A 22,006-nucleotide genomic window follows, 5' to 3' on the forward strand; every position below is an offset into this window, starting at 1 on the left:
TACCATTCTCAACATTTAGTATTTGCCTTGTGGTTCCAAGCTGTCAGTTTAAACTCCAGACGTTAAGTATATCCAAATTCCAAGCAGAAGCGAAGAGAAGAGAATGGGAGGGCCTGCCCCCTTCCTTCAAAACCCCTCCCTCAAGTCTCATATTATGTATGAAACACTGCATTGGCTGGAACTTACATGGTCAAACAAGGGAGATTGGATAACTGAGTGCCCAGTTAAATATCTGTATGCAAGAGGGGGAAAATAAATATTGGAGGGTAATTAGCAGTCTCTGTAGCAACTCCTCTTTTAATATTAAACAGTTGATATTATCTTTGAACTTATTATAGTCTGTATACCCAATTTTACTTCATAAACTGGCATCCAATATTATTATTCATTCCTTGGGCAAATTTTGAAAATCTGTGTATGGTTATTTAAAGATATTAAGTTTGGGAAATACATTTAAGTGGATTCATTTCTTTTCCAAGTTTTTAATTATCCATCATCCTGGCCTGAAGCTTTTTATAGCAAATAATTTAGAGAAGCAAAATTAGTTTTTAAAAAGCAATAGAATATTCTCTAATCATGTATTTATATCTCTGCCATTCCCAATCATATTTCTATTCCCCATAAAAAAGCATAATTCAATAAATTTCTTGCCTTAAATTAAGAGAGAAGAGTTATTTGGCCATTCCTTAAAACACCAGAAGTTACTGAAATTAATGCTGGTTGTTATCTAAGAGCTTTTTTCTTTAGCTTAGAAAGTAAATGATTGTACATTTCTTAGTTTGCAGATGGTGGAAGTACAAGGGAAAAGGAGAAATATGATCCTGATTGTTTAGTCTGGAGAAATGCGAATTAAGAGGCCAGAAAAACTGTCTTTGGATGTAGGAAACTGCTTATAGCTTAAAAAGAAGTGAGGTGTATCAGGTGGACAACATGAGTTTAAGCTCCAGGAGAGCAGTTTTGCTCATCCCAGTATAGATAGACAGATCTCAGTGCTATGTGGAACGTGCTAATTAAACATTTGTTCCAAGAATTAATAAGGCTAATTAACCACATCATTAAAAATTACTCTATTAGACGTGTTTATATTGCTTTATGCTAGCAGGCAACAGTGAGTGTTTTAAACTTTTTTTTGCACTTCTTTTGCTTTTAAAAAAGTATAAGATACACCATTCCATGCCTTATATTTTTATCTCTTACTGTGGCATTGAAGTATAATCTGTAGGAAGGCATGATTTTTTTCCCCAACATCAGCTTTAAAGGTTACAGGTGCACTCTAGAACACCTTAGTGTTTCCTTGATAAACATCTCCAGTTTTTCCTTGTAAAAATTTCACTAAATCTTTCTAAGACTTATTTTTATGTTTGAAGATTATATTGTCCCTTGGGAAGGTGTGTTTTCTAATGTATAATTTGTTTTTCAAAGAAAAAAATCTTTTAAGCTAAACAAAGACACATTTCAGCATTGTCCTTGTTTGAAATAACACAAATATCAAGTAGAGAAAAATGCATCATTAAATTCTGCACATGGCTGTAGATAATATCATGAGAGGGAAAGCATCCTCCAAATTTTTAAAACACCATTTCAAAATGGTTTTGGAGAAATGAAATTAGAGTACTTAAACATAGCTTACTCACAGTAGTAAGAAATGTTTATTTACTGTTTTTGAAGGTCATATAGTTTCTGTCAAAGCAGACAGTTGGACCTTGTGTGCTAAGTCTGCACGTTTGCCATCTCTCTTGCTATGCCTGCTTGTTCCCTGGTGAAGTGAAAGAATAAAATGTTTGGTGGGAGGAGAATCCTAGAATGACGGAGGGTAGCAAATGTTTTCTCAACTTATACAGAACAGGAAACATAGCCCTTATTTGTTATTGTTGTCTAAATATTGATTTGTTTTTTTCAGCCACTCAGGTAACAGCTAAGATTCCCTGTATATTATAGTGGGAAAAAAATTATGCTAGTCACAGCTTCCAACTATATTAACTGTTGAAGTCACACAATGTATGATTTTTTGGGGTAAAATATACATAACATAAAATTTACCATTTTAACCATTTTTAAGTGAATATATAGTTCAGTGATATTAAGCGTACTCACCTTTTGTGACATAGCCATCGCTACTATCCATCTTTAAAATGTTTTCATCTTCCCCAAACTGAAACTCTGTACCTGTTGTACAACAAGTCCCCATTTCTTCCTCCCCCAGCCACTGGTATCCACTATTCCATTTCTGTCTCTATGAATTGGACTATTCTAGGTACTTCATATTAGCGGAATTATATGATTTTTGTCCTTTTGTGTCTGGCTTATTTCACTAAGCATAATGTCTTCAACATTCATTCATGTTGTAGTATCAGAATTTTATTACTTTTTATGGCTGAGTCATATATTCCAGTGTATGTATTATATGTTAATCCATTTTGCTTCTCCATCCATCAGTGGACATTTGGGTTGCTTCCACCTTTTGACTATTATGAATAATATATGTACAGATGGTATACAAATATCAGCTTGAATTCATGCTTTCACTTCTTTAGGGTATAATCCCAGAAGAGGAATTGCTTAGATCCTTTGGTAATTCTATTTTAATTCTTTGAGGAACTGCTACAATGTTTTTCACCATGGCTGCACCATTTTACGACCCCACCCTTAGTGCACAAGGGTTCCAATTTCACCACATCCTCACCAACACTTGTTATTTTCTTTCTTTCTTTCTTTTTTTCTTTACAACAGCCATCCGAAAGGGTGTGAAGTGATTGGTTTTGTTTTATGGAGAGGTGAAATGTGTTGAGGTAAATGTTGCCTGTCACCTCTTACACCTGGCTTTTACACTTAGCCTGCTTCCTGTTCTGCACTGATACCACTAGACTAGAAGTTCTTTGAGCGCAGGGAGGATATGTCTTGTTTACCACTGTTTTTCAACTTCTAATATAATAGGTGCTTGATATATGGTGCATGAATAAAAGAATGGAAGAAAAGATAAATGAATAAACAGACAAGTGCGTCTTAGTATCTCAGTAGTAATACCTGTTAATTTTCCTTTTGTTGATCAGACAAGCTATGAAAACCTCTAGAAACCCTGAAACCCCAAAGCTGAATCTTGTTATGTTTTTCTATTTAAAAAATAGAACTCACAACAGTAATATTACTCACAACAGTAATATTCATTGGCTTTTTACTGTGTTCTACAGACTATTCTGAGCATTTTACTTATTTCATAAATGCTCGTGATAGCCTCATCAGGTGGCTTTATTATTATGCCCATTTAACAGAAGTAGAAATTAAGCCTCAAGTTATATGATTTGCCCAAGTACTCTCAGCTCTTAAGACTCAGAGTAGGATTTGAATCAAGGCTTGTCTGACTCTAGACACTAAACTCATAATCAACATAATGTGTTGTTCACTACAATGCCTGAATTTAGTTGGCATTTTCTTAATTAGTTTCCAGGTTAAATTGTAATCACTGCTTTAAATGCCCTACAGAACATCCTTACATTAAAACTTAATCGAATCAAATAGATCAGATCAGAGTAAAGGTTCTGAAAAATCATACTAGCTCTGTTTTAGAAACCTCTAAAGACATGGAGAAGCTATTCCTGCCTTTATTGTATAGCTGTCTGAAGTTTTCAATGATGAATGTGCATTATATTTTCTTTTATTGACTTTCCTCATGTTATTTAAAGAAACGAGACATTTACATATAGGTAAGTACTTAAAAATATCTGTTCTGTGATTAGTGGGGCTTTAGGAAAAACTATCTTCCTTTCAAAGTTCTTTCCTTATTGTCTCTGCCAGAATATTTGAAATCTCCAATCATGCACTCTTTTGGGTTAAGGAATTAAAAGCAGTTGTGAAAATGCAAATGCTATCCTAAAAGGTTGATACATTAAGCCATTATCAGCCATCAACACCTTAGCCGGAATTGTCTGATCAGAAAGAAAAGGATCTTGAGAGAATTAACTCTAAGCAAAACATCAGAGTCTAAGAAGCCTGAATAAGCTGAAGCTTATGAAAAATATCGAGACAATTTTTAGAAAAAAATACTTAAGTATGTGGAACAAAAATATGGAGGATGAGTCAGAATGAGAATGTGGTCTTAACAAACAATAGGAAAGAAGCAAGGTGGGCTGCTTCACTCTTATTTTCCTTCAGTGTTCTTCCATGAGGAAAATGGATTTCAAACTAGAAAAGGAAAAACAATCAGAGAAAGGACACTAGAATCTAAAACCAGTGAAGAAAAGAAGAGCTTCTAGTTGTCTCTAAAAAGAACTCTTAGCAAAGGGTGCATATCAGGGATACAAATTTTAACTCTCCGTTAAACACAAAATCATGCATTCTATGCATCTGGCACCTAAGATAGCTGAGAGTTGTGATCCCATAATGGATGGTGTCTCAGTTACAGATGAAAATGGCGGGGGTTGCCATGAGTGGTCATTTGTAAAGCAGGGCAGGACGGATTCCAGAGGCCACAGGGCAGTGGAAGCCTGATTTTACTCTCTGTAAAAATTATAAAAATTGATTATTAAACTAATGATTTATTAATACTTGGTAATTAAAGAAACAGTGAAGAATCTCAGTATGAATAAATTGCCCCAGGACTTTTTTTTTTGTAGTTTTTGATAGGACTGATGGGTTGAAAGATCAAGGGACTTTCATTAACAAGTGATGATCAGTATAGGAGAAGCCCCCAGCCTCATGCATGCACACACCATTTGAATATTACTGCTAAAATAAAGCTAGGCTTCAGGAGTGCACTATATCGATCCCTCAGCTGTCCTGGGACAAATATGGTTGACAGCTTGAAAGACACTGTACCTTTAACTCGATTTATTTTGGCAAATCTGTTATAGCAGAATCTGGAGTTGAACTTTAAAATCCTAAATTCAATAGCTTTTTCATCAATGTGCAATTTTGACCCCAAATTAAATAGGCATAATCCAAGAGAAAAAGCAAAAGGAATGCATTGTCTTTACAAAATGTCCTGATTTCAACCTCTCCCCACCTCTCTCTACCTTGCAACTATGAGGATAAATATGACAAAATTAGTAATGGGCTGAGAAAATACAGTACATTTTCTGATGACTTGTGGTGGGTTGGTCACTGCCAAGGGGTTGAGCATCCCCCCACCACACACACACACACACAAAAGGCACACGTATTATATCGTTAACCACCATCATGGATAGCAGACTGGATCTGAGCACTTGAGGTGAAGGCGAGTGAACTTTAAGAATTACAAAAGGCCTGATTTTTATGGAGTAATGGTAGTAGTTGTTTTTGAAGCTGCTCTATCTTAGGGAGACCTATTAAACTTTGTAAGCAGCTAGTTGTTATATTTGTGATATGGGATCTGATTGCCAGCATCCTGGTCTCACAGCCATGGATATAAAGCATGTAGCCATCTCTGCCTGGGGAGAAGATGCAGAGGAGGGCGGAAGGCAAGCCTCTCCTTACCATGTGGTTCTTGTTTAGTAGCTCAGATAATTTTTCTTTAGTTGCTAGTTTAGATTTCAATTTGTAGCTCTCAATTTATACCTAACATCTTTCTCAGGTATCTTGTAGAGTGCACTTGTGCTATAGAAGTGGTCAGCTGAGTGAGCTCTTCAAGAGGCAACCCTAAGCCATTTCCTGTCCCTTTTCTGTGAAACATTTTTATCGAAGATTCTAATAATAACATTAACCTAAGCTTATCAAAGTTTCAGATGACACAAACCTGGTGGAATAGCTAAGAGTACAGTGAATTTGTTAAAAAGGAATAGAAGGGAAATTTAAGAATCTGTGTTCAAGCTTCAGCTCTACCACTAACTAGTGGGCCTCAATTTTCTTTTAAATGAGAAAAGTAAGGCTCTATGAGTCAAGCAAACTACACATACAGCTAAAGACTAAAGAAACTGAAGCATAATTAGAACCCAGATCTGTTTGCCCAGAGGCACAATATATTTTGGTAACAAATTGAGTGGGAGGGCTTGGTGAGGAGTTCAGGGAGTTCAAAGATGATGACCAGGGTTACTAGCTTGGACAGCTGGTACAGCTGTTCATATCAATCAGGATGGTGAGAAGAAGGAAGTGTCAGCTTGGAAGTAAAGATGACATTTTACATATATGAAGTAGGAGGTTTGTTTCAGATATCCATATAGAAACATCTCATACATAATTGGGTAAATAAGTTTACACTTCAGAAAAGATAACTTGGAAGTCACTGACATAGCATTAGCAGTGGTAATGATGGTCAAAATTGTGAAAGTGTTTGAGAGTGGATAGAATAAGGAATGAGTCCCAAAGTCTAAGCAGTAAAGGACACTAACTTTCAGGAGTGGACAGAGGAGACAGAACCTCAAATGAGACTTAGAAGTAGCAGGTAGCTGACAAAGAACTGGGGGTGTAGAATCTACCAGAGGAGGAGAGAGGATCAGAATTTGTGGAGTTTGGCAAGGGAGGATCTAGAGTCCCACCAAGATAAATAGAAACGTTCCTTGTTGGCCACCGGCCTAAAAATGCTCCAGTCTTTACTCCTCCTTCATTTCAGTTCCCCTTGGACTGAGCACTGATCAATTCTCCAAGACTTTTCCAAGAGCATCCTCGCTTAGAAGTGATCTCATCAGCTGCCTCGGTATCCCAGAAAGTTCCCCAGCAATCATCTGCCTTTGCCGTTCTCATGAAACCGACATGTGTTGGAAAAGCTGTTCTCAGATCCTCCCTCCTTGTTAAGGTCCACCATGAGGGAGGTGGCTTTAACAATAGTTAGGATGGAAATCCAGATAAGAAAGGAGAAAATTGTTATTCACATCAAGCTAAATATAAATCTACAGAGTGATAATGCTGCTAAAATATAATATTCAGATGATATTATTCTGCATTAATGGAAGAGAGTCAAGACCATGGGAAACAATAGCTGTATTTTTCTCTACACTAGTTAAACTATATCTATTATACTATGTTCTATTCTGGGTGCCAAATTTTAAGAAAATTCATCCCTTTGAATGTATCCAGAAGAGGAAGAAATGGAAAATGTTCTGTAAATTGCTTTTTTATGATGGAAATATCCATAATGGCAACCAATTGGACAAAGTTTTCTGAACAAAAAGCTCCCTTCTGGTTTGTTCTCTAAAAGTGTGGATTGTTCCACTGATCACTCAGCAAAACGTGTGCCTAACATATGGAGAAGTTCAGCACTGCCAATCAGCAATCAGAAACTTTTAGCAGGGCCTCCCAGTCAGAAAATAGCTGAAGGAGAAAAACAATTCTAGTACATTGATGATCAATCTAGGTTTAAAAAAAATTTTTGGTAGATTTTTCACAAATGTTTCCATGGATGCATAGATTTGGGAGATGTTGGCTTTAAAGCATACAGCTATCTGTTTGCAGGACTCCTCAGTATTTAATATGGGAATGTGCAAGTGATAGAGTTCCCCAAACTTATTTGACCTTTAAGCCATGGACTGTCTTGAACACTAGTGCTCCTCAGAACACATTTTGGAGTACTGATCTAGGAAGTAAGGAGAGGAGCAGAAAGAAGGAGGAAGAGGCAACATTAGCCAGAACACAAATAGGATATTAGGGCCTGACTGTAGTATAGTTTCCATTGTAGAGATTATAACTGTATGAAGGGGTGTGTAACAGAAGGAAAGTGCTCTTGAGAGAAGATTAAAGTGACATTAATGTGTAAGATCAACTGCAGAAGGAAAAGATGAGACTGAATATCTAGTTCAGAAGTAATGGTAAAACAAGCATATGAGATGGTGAGCCCTCTCGTGATTTTTATTTCTATTTAATGCAGTCATATTTTTATATTTATTTGTGTGGATACAGGTTAAATCTAAATCAAAGGCATTATATGCATGATGATTAAGTATAAAATAATTCATAAAATGCCTTTTATGTAGATAAATATCAAATAAAATTAAGCAAATTGACATTGGATGGGAGTAATTAAACAGAATTTGCTTGAGAACTGTTCACAGAAAATGATTCCTTTTTAACAATTTTTGATAATAAAAGAACTGAATTATTGTTGAAGGTAAGAGTAAATTTTACTAAATTTAAAAAAAATTTTATTCACTTTGGATAGATTACTAAACAACTATAATTTAATTATAAATAAAAGCATTGAGACATTTTCTTAATTTTTTAGGTTGTATAGTTTTCAAAATAAATGCTTAATAGAACCATCCTAATTCTTCTTTATTTCTAAACGTTTGTACAAATATTTCCTTATTAACTACAATAAATAAGCCATAAATATAAAAGAGTTGGTGAATTTTTGCAAGTAGAAAATGGTAAAACATAGGCAGTCTGTTGACTACAGTGTAGGTACAACTGTTAAGCACATATAATGATAGTTAGCCTCCCAGATCCCTGGAATGGCAGAGGTAAATCAGGACCCTTCACATCGAAGGGGCTTTGGATCTAAGATGAGACTCAATTGTTTTCTGTAAGCCAAAGCTAACCAAAAGCGTCAATGGGGCCATATGCTAGAATTCCCTACTAAAATTAGTAGTTCAGTGGGTTCCCTACTAAACTTTCTACGCTTTTATTCCTACTCCCCATCTTCACTTCTGTCTGAAAGACATGTCTAACTTTGGTCATCTCAAAGCTAATGTGGACTCAGTCCAAACCCCCCTCTTCTCTCTTGTGGGACATCAGTCTCTTGGAATTAATCCATCTGCTGCTTTCTTCCCCTCCGTCTTTTAATATGCTCTGGTTTCTCTGATTACACAAGTAAACAAACCCCAAATAAACTGAAAATCATCCCTTGCCCTTGCCCTTCCTTCACAGTAATAGCCTCTTTCATTACTTAATAGGTAAAACTTTTTTTTTTTTAATTTATTTTTGCCTGTGCTGGGTCTTTGTTGCTGTGCATGGGCTTTGTTTTTCGTTGCGGTGAGCGGGGGCTACTCTGCATTGCCGTGCACGGGCCTCTCATTGTGGTGGCCTTCTCTTGTCTTGGAGCACCGGCTCTAGGTGCATGGGCTCGAGAGCGCAGGCTCAGTAGTTGTGGTGCACGGTCCTAGCTGCTCTGCAGCACGTGGGATCTTCCTGAACCAGGGCTCAAACCCGTGCCGCCTGCATTGGCAGGCGGATTCCGAACCACTGCGCCACCCAGGGAAGCCCCTAGGTGAAACTTTTTAAAAAAAGTGTTCAGTACCTGTTGCCTGACCTTCTTCACTTGCCATTTATTTGTTGGTGCACTGCGTTCTGGCTCTTACTACCATCTCTAATAAAACAAACAATAAACTAGCAAGAAGAAAAAATGTTATTTATAACCATAAATACGTTCTGTAGCAGATGGAAACTGTTACATGATTGGCCTTTTCTTCTCCTGAAGAATCTTGATGGTTTTCGTTATGTCCCTTTGGAGACAAGACTGGAAGTGAATTTATCTGTTCGATTTGGAAATGCAGAAGGTAATCCTGGAAGAAAGGAGCAGCAGAGTGGGGAGCTGAGGAGATCAGTGAGATGACAGAAGATAAACCTCTGTATGATGTGATCCCTTCACTGTGATCACTAGTTCTCCAGCAAATCTAACCAACCAAATGAAATACTTGGCTCCATAGGTGTTTGTATGTGTGGAAACCAGGAAGGACTTGTTTCACATCCAGGTTAGTGTTGATGGCGGGATGCTTTTACTACATAAGTCTACCTCCTTTACTATGGGTACCATTTAATGAAAGAGAGTATTTCTTCAGCACTTGTTATACCTAGCACACATTTTATCTCATTTTATCATCTCAATAATCCTAGGACGTACCACATGTTATTGTCCCTTTTCTACATTTGAGGAAATTGAAGCTTAGAGAATTTAAGTGACTTGGTATGGGTTACAGAACTAGTAAGTGGTGAAGCAGGAATTCATACTGTCTTGTACCTAGTAGGTACTCAGTTTATATTAGTTGAATTTAATTAGCTTGAAAGTTATATATTTTAGTGAATTGGCCTATGAGTATATTCTTATTATGGAGTAGGACACTTTTTTAAAAACTAATATACAAAGAAGGGACTCATGCTGAGCTGATGCTTCTAATAGAATAACCTAGAAATCTGTTATTGTATTGTGGTGCTATCAGTGCTAATCAAAACTTTATTTGATTTCTGCTTTTCTCATTTATGCTACAAATGAAGGGACTAGCCTTAGGAAAGTGCTTTGCCTGTCATTTGATCTTTATGAAGAAATTACACATAATTAACTTATTTCATTTTTAGTAAGTTACTAATTAGGTGATTCGTTGAGATTCCAAAGGATTAATCTTTTGGCTTCCAGCATGGAAGTAAAAAAGAATCCACTACCATAGAGAAAACAAAATCATCAGGAGTTCTTGAGCCCCCAAAGAAAATAAATGATTGAACAAATGGCAATGAGAGGCTTTAATCTGAGCATTTAAAGTGAAACAGAGACTGATGAAATCTTATGAACAAAGCAATCAAATTAAAATAGAAATAAATTATTTATTTAGCTGAGGGTACCATTTTCTTTGTAATACTTTTCTTAGAAGTCAAACTCATCATCTCAATTGTGTCATAATATTTTAGATTTCACAGGGTGCATTACTCTTCTTCCATATTATTAAATCTTATTGTTCCCAGCGTGAAACTTAACATTTAGTATGTAAAGGTCATTGCTGTACAAATGTGACAAGGAAAAAAATAAAGTTTCGCAGCTGTATCGCATTATACCAGTCAGAAAGCATGGAAGTGAAGAACAAGCAGCAGTGTGAGATGGCTGCAGTGTGGACCAGTGAGAGGTGCTGAGTAATTAAATATGATACTGTGGGGAGAATCTGATCCTGGGATGATTTCCGCACATTCTCTTCTTTTTTATTTTTATTTTTTAACATCATGATTGGAGTATAATTGCTCCACAGTGGTGTGCCAGCCTCCACTTCACAACAAAGTGAATCAGCCACACATACACACATGTTCCCATATCTCCTCCGTCTTGCGTCTCCCTCTCTCCCACCCTCCCTTTCCCACCCCTCTAGGTGGTCACAAACCAACAAGCTGATCTCCCTGTGCTATGCGGCTGCTTCCCACTAGCTGTCTGCTTTACGTTTGGTAGTGTATATATGTCCAGGCCACTGTCTCACTTTGTCACAGCTTACTTAACCTTCCCCCTCCCCATATCCTCAAGTCCATTCTCTAGTAGGTCTGTGTCTTTATTCCCATCTTACCCCTGCGTTCTTCATGACCTTTTATTTCTTTTTTTCTTTAGATTCCATGTATATGTGTTAACATATGGTATTTGTTTTTCTCTTTCTGAGTTACTTCACTCTGTATGGCGGACTCTAGGTCCATCCACCTCACTACAAATGACTCAATTTTGTTTCCTTTTATGGCTGAGTAATATTCCACTGTATATATGTGCCACATCTTCTTTATCCATTCATTTGTTGATGGACACTTAGGTTGCTTCCATGTCCTGGCTATTGTAAATACAGCTGCAATGAACATTTTGGTACATGACTCTTTTTGAATTATGGTTTTCTCAGGGTATATGCCCAGTAGTGGGATTGCTGGGTCATATGGTAGTTCTATTTGTAGTTTTTTAAGGAACGTCCATACTGTTCTCCATAGTGGCTGTATCAGTTAACATTCCCACCAACAGTGCAAGAGGGTTCCCTTTTCTCCACAGCCTCTCCAGCATTTATTGTTTCAAGATTTTTTGATGATGGCCATTCTGACTGGTGTGAGATGATATCTCATTGTAGTTTTGATTTGCATTTCTCTAATGATTAATGATGTTGAGCATTCTTTCATGTGTTTGCTGGCAATCTGTATATCTTCTTTGGAGAAATGTCTATTTAGGTCTTCTGCCCAGTTTTGGATTGGGTTGTTTGTTTTTTTGTTATTGAGCTGCATGAGCTGCTTGTAAATTTTGGAGATTAATCCTTTGTCAGTTGCTTCATTTGCAAATATTTTCTCCCATTCTGAGGGTTGTCTTTTGGTCTTGTTTATGGTTTCCTTTGCTGTGCAAAAGCTTTTAAGTTTCATTAGGTCCCATTTGTTTATTTTTGCTTTTATTTCCATTACTCTAGGAGGAGGGTCAGAAAGGAACTTTGTGTGATTTATGTCATAGAGTGGTCTGCCTGTGTTTTACTCTAAGAGTTTGATAGTGTCTGGCCTTACATTTAGGTCTTTAATCCAGTTTGAGTTTATTTTTGTATATGGTGTTAGGGAGTGTTCCAGTTTCATACTTTTACATGTAGCTGTCCAGTTTTCCCAGCACCACTTATTGAAGAGGCTGTCTTTTCTCCACTGTATATTCTTGCCTCCTTTATCAAAGATAAGGTGACCATATGTGCGTGGGTTTATCTCTGGGCTGTCTATCCTGTTCCATTGATCTATATTTCTGTTTTCGGTCCAGTACCATACTGTCTTGATTACTGTAGCTTTGTAGTATAGTCTGAAGTCAGGGAGCCTGATTCCTCAAGCTCTGTTTTTCATTCTCAAGATTGCTTTGGCTAGTCAGGGTCTTTTGTGTTTCCATACAAATTGTGAAATTTTTTGTTCTAGTTCTGTGAAAAATGCCAGTGGTAGTTTGATAGGGATTGCATTGAATCTGTAGATTGCTTTGGGTAGTAGAGTGATTTTGACAATGTTGATTCTTCCATCCAAGAACATGGTATATCTCTCCATCTGTTTGTATCATCTTTAATTTCTTTTATCAGTGTCTTACAATTTTCTGCATACAGGTCTTTTGTCCTCTTAGGTAGGTTTATTCCTAGATATTTTATTCTTTTTGTTGCAGTGGTAAATGGGAGTGTTTTCTTAATTTCACTTTCAGATTTTTCATCATTATTGTAGAGGAATGCCAGAGATTTCTGTGCATAAATTTTGTATCCTGCTACTTTAGCAAATTCATTGACTAGCTCTAGTAGTTTTCTGGTAGCATCTTTAGGATTCTTTATGTATAGTAGCATGTCATCTGCAAACAGTGACAGCTTTACTTCTTCTTTTCCAGTTTGGATTCCTTTTATTTCTTTTTCTTCTCTGATTGCTTTGGCTAAAACTTCGAAAACTATGTTGAATAACAGTGGTGAGAGTGGGCAACCTTGTCTTGTTTCTGATCTTAGTGGAAATGGTTTCAGTTTTTCACCATTGAGGACAATGTTGGCTGTGGGTTTTTCATATATGGTCTTTATTATGTTGAGGAAAGTTCCCTCTATGCCTACTTTCTGCAGGGTTTTTATCATAAATGGGTGTTGAATTTTGTCGAAAGCTTTCTTTGCATGTATTGAGATGATCATATGGTTTTTCTCCTTCAATTTGTTAATATGGTGTATCACGTTGATTTATTTGCGTATATTGAAGAATCCTTGCATTCCTGGAATAAACCCCACTTGATTATGGTGTATGATCCTTATAATGTGCTCTTGGATTCTGTTTGCTAGTATGTTGTTGAGGATTTTTTCATCTATGTTCATTCAGTGTTATTGGCCTGAAGTTTTCTTTCTTTTTGGCATCTTTGTCTGGTTTTGGTATCAGGGTGATGGTGGCCTCGTAGAATGAGTTTGGGAGTGTTCCTCCCTCTGCTATATTTTGGAAGAGTTTGAGAAGGATAGGTGTTAGCTCTTCTCTAAATGTTTGATAGAATTTGCCTATGAAGCCATCTGGTCCTGGGCTTTTGTTTTTTGGAAGATTTTTAATCACAGTTTCAATTTCAGTGCTTGTGATTGGTCTGTTCATATTTTCTATTTCTTCCTGGTTCAGTCTCGGCATGTTGCACATTTCTAAGAATTTGTCCATTTCTTCCAGGTTGTCCATTTTAGTGTCATATAGTTGCTTGTAGTAATCTCTCATGATCCTTAGTGTTTCTGCAGTGTCAGTTGTTACTTCTCCTTTTTCATTTCTAATTCTGTTGATTTGAGTCTTTTCCCTTTTTTTCTTGATGAGGCTGGCTAATGGTTTATCAATTTTGTTTATCTTCTCAAAGAACCAGCTTTTAGTTTTATTGATCTTTGCTATTGTTTCCTTCATTTCTTTTTCATTTATTTCTGATCTGATTTTTATGATTTCTTTCCTTCTGCTAAGATCACAGGCTCCAGATGTGCAGGCTCAGTGGCCATGGCTCACAGGCCCAGCCAATCCGCGGCCTGTGGGATCCTCCCAGACCGGGGTACAAACCCGCGTCCCCTGTATTGGCAGGCAGACTCCCAACCACTGCGCCACCAGGAAGCCCCCTTCATTTCTTTTTCATTTATTTCTGATCTGATCTTTATGATTTCTTTCCTTCTGCTAATTTGGGGGGTTTTTGTTCTTCTTTCTCTATTTGCTTTAGGTGCAAGGTTAGGTTTTTTATATGAGATGTTTCCTGTTTCTTAAGGTAGGATTGTATTGCTATAAACTTCAGTCTTAGAACTGCTTTTGCTGCATCCCATAGAGTTTGGGTCATCGTGTCCTTTTTGTCATTTATTTCTAGGTATTTTTTGATTTCCTCTTTGATTTCTTCAGTGATCACTTCGTTATTAAGTAGTGTATTGTTTACCCTCCATGTGTTAGTACTTTTTACAGATCTTTTCCTGTAATTGATATCTAGTCTCATAGCGTTGTGGTAGAAAAAGGTACTTGATATGATTTCAATTTTCTTAAATTTTCTGAGGCCAGATTTGTGACCCAAGATATGATCTATCCTGGAGAATGTTCCATGAGCACTTGAGAAAATGTGTATTCTGTTGTTTTTGGATGGAATGTCCTATAAATATCAATTAAGAGGGAAGAGATATGGGAACATATGTATATGTATAACTGACTCACTCTGTTATAAAGCAGAAACTAACACACCATTGTAAAGCAATTATACCCCAATAAAGATGTTAAAAAAAAAAATCAATTAAGTCCATCTTGTTTAATGTATCATTTAAAGCTTGTGTTTCCTTATTTATTTTCATTTTGGATGATCTGTCCATTGGTGAAAGTGGGGTGTTAAAGTCCACTACTATGAATGTGTTACTGTCGATTTCCCCTTTTATGGGTGCTAGTTTTTGCCTTATGTATTGAGGTGCTCCTATGTTGGGTGCATAAATATTTACAATTGTTATATCTTCTTCTTGGATCGATCCCTTAATCATTATGTAGTGTCCTTCTTTGTCTCTTCTGATAGTCCTTATTTTAAAGTCTATTTTGTCTGATATGAGAATTGCTACTCCAGCTTTCTTTTGGTTTCCATTTGCATGGAATATCTTTTTCCATCCCCTTACTTTCAGTCTGTATGTGTCTCTAGGTCAAAGCGGATCTCTTGTAGACAGCATATATACCAGCCCTGTTTTTGTATCCATTCAGCCAGTCTGTGTCTTTTGCTGGGAGCTTTTAATCCATTTACTTTTAAGGTAGTTATCAATATGTATGTTCCTATTCCCATTTTCTTAATTGTTTTGGGTTTGTTATTGTAGGTCTTTTCCTTCTCTTGTGTTTCTTGCCTAGAGAAGTTCCTTTAGCATTTGTTGTAAAGCTGGTTTGGTGGTGCTGAACTCTCTCAGCTTTTGCATGTTTGTAGAGATTTTAATTTCTCCATCAAATCTGAATGAGATCCTTGCTGGGTAGAGTAATCTTGGTTGTAGGTTTTTCTCCTTCATCACTTTAAATATGTCCTGCCACCCTTTCTGGCTTGCAGAGTTTCTGCTGAAAGATCAGCTTGTTAACCTTATGGGGATTTCCTTGTGTGTTATTTGTTGTTTTCCCATGCTACTTTTAATATGTTTTCTTTGTATTTAATTTTTGATAGTTTCATTAATATGTGTCTTGGCATGTTTCTCCTTGGATTTATCCTGTATGGGACTCTCTGTGCTTCCTGGACTTGATTAACTATTTCCTTTCCCATATTAGGGAAGCTTTCAACTATAATCTCTTCAAATATTTTCTCAGTCCCTTTCTTTTTCTCTTCTTCTTCTGGAACCCCTATAATTCGAATGTTGGTGCGTTTAATGTTGTCCCAGAGGTCTCTGAGACTGTCCTCAGTTCTTTTCATTCTTTTTTCTTTATTCTGCTCTGCAGTAGTTATTTCCACTATTTTATCTTCCAGGTCACTTATCCGTTCTTCTGCCTCATTTATTCTGCTATTGATCCCTCCTAGCGTATTTTTAATTTCATTTATTGTGTTGTTCATCCTTGCTTGTTTCCTCTAGTTCTTCTAGGTCCTTGTTACATGTTTCTTGCATTTTCTGTATTCTGTTTCCAAGATTTTGGATCATCTTTACTATCATTATTCTGAATTCTTTTTCAGGTAGACTGCCTATTTCCTCTTCATTTGTTTGATCTGGTGGGTTTTTACCTTGCTCCTTCACCTGCTGTGTGTTTTTATGTCTTCTCATTTTGCTTTTGGTACTGTGTTTGGGGTCTCCTTTTCACAGGCTGCAGGTTCCTGTTGTTCTTGGTGTCTGTCCCCAGTGGCTAAGGTTGGTTCAGTGGGTTGTGTAGGCTTCCTGGTGGAGGGGACTAGTGCCTGTGTTCTGGTGGATGAGGCTGGATCTTGTCTTTCTGATGGGCAGGTCCACGTCTGATGGACTTCCTGTTTTGGGGTTTCTGTGGACTTACTATGATTTTAGGCAGCCTCTCTTCTAATGGGTGGGGCTGTGTACCTGTCTTGCTAGTTGTTTGGCCAGCACTGTAGCTTGCTGGTCGTTGAGTGAAGCTGGGTGTTGGTGTTGAGATGGAGATCTCTGGGAGATTTTCGCTGTTTGATTTTACGTGGAGCTGGGAGGTCTCTTGTGCACCAGTGTCCTGAAGTTGGCTCTCCCACCTCTGAGGCACAGCACTGACACCTGGCTGGAGCACCAAGAGCCTTTCATCTACACGGGTCAGAATAAAAGGGAGAAAAAATAGAAAGAAAGAAAGAAAGAGGTTAAAATAAAATAAAGTAAGATAAAATAAAATAAAGTTATTAAAATAAAAAATAATTATTAAGAAAAAAATTTTAAAAAGAAAAAAAAGAAAAAAAAACGGATGGATAGAACCCTAGGACAAATGGTGGAAGCAAAGCTATACAGACAAAATCTCACACAGAAGCATACACATGCACACTCACAAAAAGAGGAAAATGGGAAATAATCATAAATCTTCCTCTCAAAGTCCACCTCCTCAATTTGGGATGATTCGTTGTCTATTCATGTATTCCACAGATGCAGGGTACATCAAGTTGATTGTGGAGCTTTAATCCGCTGCTTCTGAGGCCGCTGGGAGAGATTTCCCTCTCTTCTTTGTTCACACAGCTCCTGGGGCTCAGCTTTGGATTTGTCCCCGCCTCTGCGTGTAGGTCGCCGGAGGGCACCTGTTCTTCGCTGAGACAGGACAGGGTTAAAGGAGCCGCTGATTCGGGGGCTCTGGCTCACTCAGGCTGGGGGGAGGGAGGGGTATGGATGCGGGGCGAGCCTGCGGCGGCAGAGGCTGGCGTGACGTTGCACCAGCCTGAGGCGCGCCGTGCGTTCTCCTGGGGAAGTTGTCCCTGGATCCCGGGACCCTGGCAGTGGTGGGCTGCACACGCTCCCAGGAAGGGAGGTCCCACATTTTCATCTTGCATTTACAATCAGTGAGAATATAGAAATGTTGAGAATTAGGACCAACCTGAGTTTATCTGATATGACCTTTGTTGAATGAAAATAATTTCAAGAGACAGATGTGTTAGCTCTTGAACTTTAGGTGATTTTAATAATAATTTGATAATTTTGCTGTATATTATTTATAAGTAAAATCAAGGGTTTTGTTTTAGGAAGGTCATATCCCCACTGGATTGTGATCACATTTCCAAATCTTAGAGGCTTGCTGCTTAATTTACTTCATACTTGTTGCTCACATAGATGCAGCAGCGTGTCTAGCACAAGATGTTCCAAAAGGGACCTTATTCAAGCACAAGTATATGAAAATGAATTTAAACAGGAGACAGGAGTTCATTTCCTCACAGAGCCTTAGGGTTCTTAGGGTTTGGTTTAATTTGCTGAACTCTCTCTCCTTCAGTATATGGGTAAAAATACTCAAATTTTTTTACCATCACCTGCTGATGAAAGTTGGCAGTTAATGCTTTCCTGAAGAATTTACAGGTGGACGGGAACTCAGAGCCCCTCTAGTAAATAGTTCCTTGATCTGTAAGAAAATAAAGGCTTGTGGAGAAGAAATCTCTTGCTGAAATCATAGAACTAGTTAGTGGCAAAGCTAGGATCAGAATTCAGGACACTAAATTTCTAGTCCAGTCCCTTCTCCACCGTTCAACTGTGAGTCTGTGCTCCCTCAATGCTGGAACCCGGGTATTAGTTGTCTCTTGATTAAGCGCACCCACCATTCCCCAGAACTATGGAGAAGGGCACAGCATTCTATGGAACAAACCATGGAATTTCCCTCTTAATTCAACTATGAAATTGGTAAAATTTTATAATTGAATGCTAGATCAGGTGCTATTATCAGCCAAGTTGGGTTTTTTCCCCCTTATTTTCCTAAGTAGTATTGTGTACCTGGGATAGAGGCAAGATAATCAATTGGAGAAATGGTAATAAAATATTAAAACTTTTATTTGTATAAAATGTCTAGTTTTGTCTTTATATGTATATGTATAGTATTATATAATTTAATTTACAAATAAAAATAAATTGATAGTGATTTTCTAAGTTAAGGGGCACAATGTAAAAATTTGGGGGGGGCCAATATTTTTACTGAGACCTGCTTCAAAAACTAAGTCCTATCCATAAAAAGACTCTAAGGTATGTTTACAAATTATCACAAAATAGCACATAGTCTCTGTTGCAGTTCCTTGATATTCCAGTCATAAATTCTTATCTCAAGTAAAACCCATATTCTAACCCACCATCATCTTCAGAATGAGCTTGGTTATTGCATTTTCAGACTTATTTGCAGTATTCAAAGGATGGCAGGTGGCTCCAGTTGGGATCAGTTTGATCACTGGAATTAAAGAAAAATAACCCTGCTCATCAATAAGACTATCTAAATAATTGACTCCTTGACTCGACCTTATCAATGCAAATTCTAGGTCTACACATCAAGAGGACTGACTTTGGCTGATAACATTTGAGAGAGCAGGTCAGTGCTTCTCACTGGTTAATATTTGGTTTGTGGTTTTATTTTTACCCTGGAAATAAGGAATAGGCTTGTCAGGAAGAGGGAGATTTCCCTCTCTACCCATCTTGAGTTCTTGTGGCTGGACTGGTAATAAAATTGACAGGATAGATTAATAGAAAAAGAAATAAATTTCAATCATGCACAGAGGTCTCATAGAAATAGAACCTAAGGAGCAGCCAAAGCAGGCAGCTTTTAAACTTTTGAGACAAAGAAACAATAAATTTGAGAAGAATTGATAGGGCAGCATTAGGTTTGGGTGTTTAATTAGTAAGGAATTTAAAGAAAGTTTGGGCTTGGGTAGTAAATTAGTAAAGAAGTAACAAGATTTGTTTATATGGGCTTTTTAGCCCTGAATTTCCTGTCTCTGGTGATAAGGATGTCTTTCCACTTCCTGGTATAGGGAGTGATCTTTCACAGGGAAGATTTATTTCCTGCTTTCAGGGAGACAGTGAGGAGGGTCAAACTGTTCCTCTTGCACTGGACATTTCTTAAGTAACTTTAATTCAAAATAATCAGTATGCCAACTGAGGCATATTTTGGAGCAGCCTGCCCTGGGCCCCAACAGTTTACAAAATCTGGGTATCGAGTGCTTTACCTTCAGGTACATATACCCCTGTAATCCCATCCATCACTATCTTATTGGGTGTGCATAATGTGTACTGCTGGAATAGATGGCTGCCATTTTCCTGTGATTTTCAAATTACAAGATGCTGGCTCATGGATGCTCACTAGATAGAAGTGTTATGATCTCATCTCTAAAACAAGATATTTAGCTACTAGACTAGTTTGGAATTTCCCAGCACATTGCAGGGGCCAATCTTAAAATCAACTCCATGTGATTTCTATGCAGAGGGAATTCTCAACTTGACATTTTCAGTCTATATTTCTTTTCCCCAATGTAAAAAATACAAAAAATCAAATAAGATTAGGGAGATGATCTTAGTCACCTTTCAAAAGCAAGGACAATTCACTCTGCTTATTTGTTATTTATTTTTTTAAAACCAGCCGTAGAACATAAGAAGAAAGAGTGCTCTTTATTTCATTGTTAAGTCAGTGCCCTCTCCATTGTTAATAAGTCAGAGAGGTGGTTCTATCATACAGCTAACTGTTAGAATTGAAGTAGTGTATTACTAAAGCCTATTAGATGAGCATATACTTCTTTTCAGATTTTTAATACTCGGGTTTTAAAAATCTAACTTAAACTGAAAATCTTATAAAGAATAACTAAAGCATCTCAATAGAGACTTGTTTCATATTAATCCACATTTTAAATCAGGCTTTCAGGTTAAAGGAGAGAAAATAAAAAATGACTCCATAAAATTCCCTTTTCATTAAATAAGGACCAAATATTCTGATCATTAGTGTTAGCTGGTGTGTGTCTGCATGTAGATTTATAGAAAGTGTGAAAGGATGCACACCAAACTGTGGATGGGGATCTCTGATGAGGAAAGTGAGAGTGGAGGGGCATGATCATTTTTGCCTTTCCTGCTTCTGTATTGTTTGAATTCTTTTTCATGGACAACTTGTTTAATTAAAAATTAATAATAAACGAAGTCACTGTTAAGTGGCAAATATATCTTAAACGGCCCCTCCCACGAAGAAATACAAAGTGCTTCATAAACATAGTTTTATTATCAATGAATAGCCTACCTTGACCAATTATGAATTTGCATTTAAATCAGTAATTATTATCATTAAAAATAAGATAAAGCTTTCTGTGCATCCAGAAAGCTAGCTGAATTTTATCAAAGCAGGAGGTTTTTTTTCCTTTGCAAATTAATAACCATCATTTAATTGGCTAATTTACAAGTTTTAAGTATTTTTTAAAAATCACACAGTAGGTGCAAAGAATGTGGCTTGATTTGCAAATGTTACTCATGTCTTATATTTTGTAAGTTATTTTTAAACTTTGGAATACTGAGCAGTAAGATTAGAGAAAGCATTTTATATCCAAAATCCAGTGACTTTTAGTATATTTGTTTCTTCACGATAGTTTTCCAGATAAATCAGTAGCTTCCTTGTTTTATGTTTATTTGGACCTCACTGTTCCATAGTTTTTATGAAGTTGGGTAGTAAATTTATCCAGCCAGGTCATCTGGGTGGCTAAAAAGGAATTGCCTTGATGAATATTTTGTGCTTTAGAGGTCTTCAGACACGCAGGCCCTGAAGCAGGACTTTACTGTCTATTTAGAGGTAAGAACTTTCCTGATGTCACTCTCTTACCAAGTGAATTCATATGAGACTGATGCATGAAACTGAAAAACCAGTTCATTAATTCATACTTCAAAGTGTTTCTTTTCATCTATGACATGATAATACCCTTTCAAAGGCATCTCCTTTTTCTGTTTATCTACTTGGGAAGCCAAATTAGTGCTCACTGATATGAATAATGTTGGAATCATTTTCATCCATGCATGGTAAAGTCTGAAAAGGTACTTATATTTTTGCATATCCTTAAAATAATTCTGCTCATTTTAAAAACATCTAAGAGAGGTCCTGTAAACTGGCCAGAGCCCATAGTATGTGGCAGGGCTGACATTTGAACTCAGGCCACTGTTTCAAAGCCCTTACTCTTCCCTTCAGATGAAATGTCCTTGCACTTAATGAGCATCTAGATGCTAGATTTCCAGGTCTAGCCAATCTTCTCACCACTGGTGCTGCAGCATACTCAGTTGAGGTTTCCCTCTGACTGTCCTCCTTCTGTTTCCCTTTTGCTGATAGATCTTTTCCTGGCATGTATTTTTGTCACAGATAAAGCAACTATCCAGTAATAGCTTTTATGTGAAAGTACAGAAAGCAATTCTGTATGCCCCATGTGTTAACTGTCAGAGGGCAGCTTTCCTTACCTCTAAGTTTGGGGATATCTGCTCACTGGTGCCCCCCATGCACAGCAAACCTGTCTTATCCAACATACTGAAAAGGAACAATATTTAGGACAATATGTGTTACTTATGTA

The 22,006-nt window shown here is 37.2% G+C and overlaps 1 protein-coding gene across 1 annotated transcript in view; it reads left to right on the forward strand.

Moving 5' to 3' along the window:
* Nucleotides 1-22,006, forward strand: part of LOC103075697 (contactin-associated protein-like 2) — a gene marked incomplete at its 3' end in the record, with an annotated part of 1,289,195 nt that overhangs the window by 414,291 nt on the left and 852,898 nt on the right. The gene's annotated exons all lie outside the window — the stretch shown is intronic.

The sequence above is a fragment of the Lipotes vexillifer genome, unplaced genomic scaffold (genome assembly GCF_000442215.2).
Source record: "Lipotes vexillifer unplaced genomic scaffold, Lipotes_vexillifer_v1.1 scaffold940, whole genome shotgun sequence".
Lineage (NCBI taxonomy): Eukaryota > Metazoa > Chordata > Mammalia > Artiodactyla > Lipotidae > Lipotes > Lipotes vexillifer.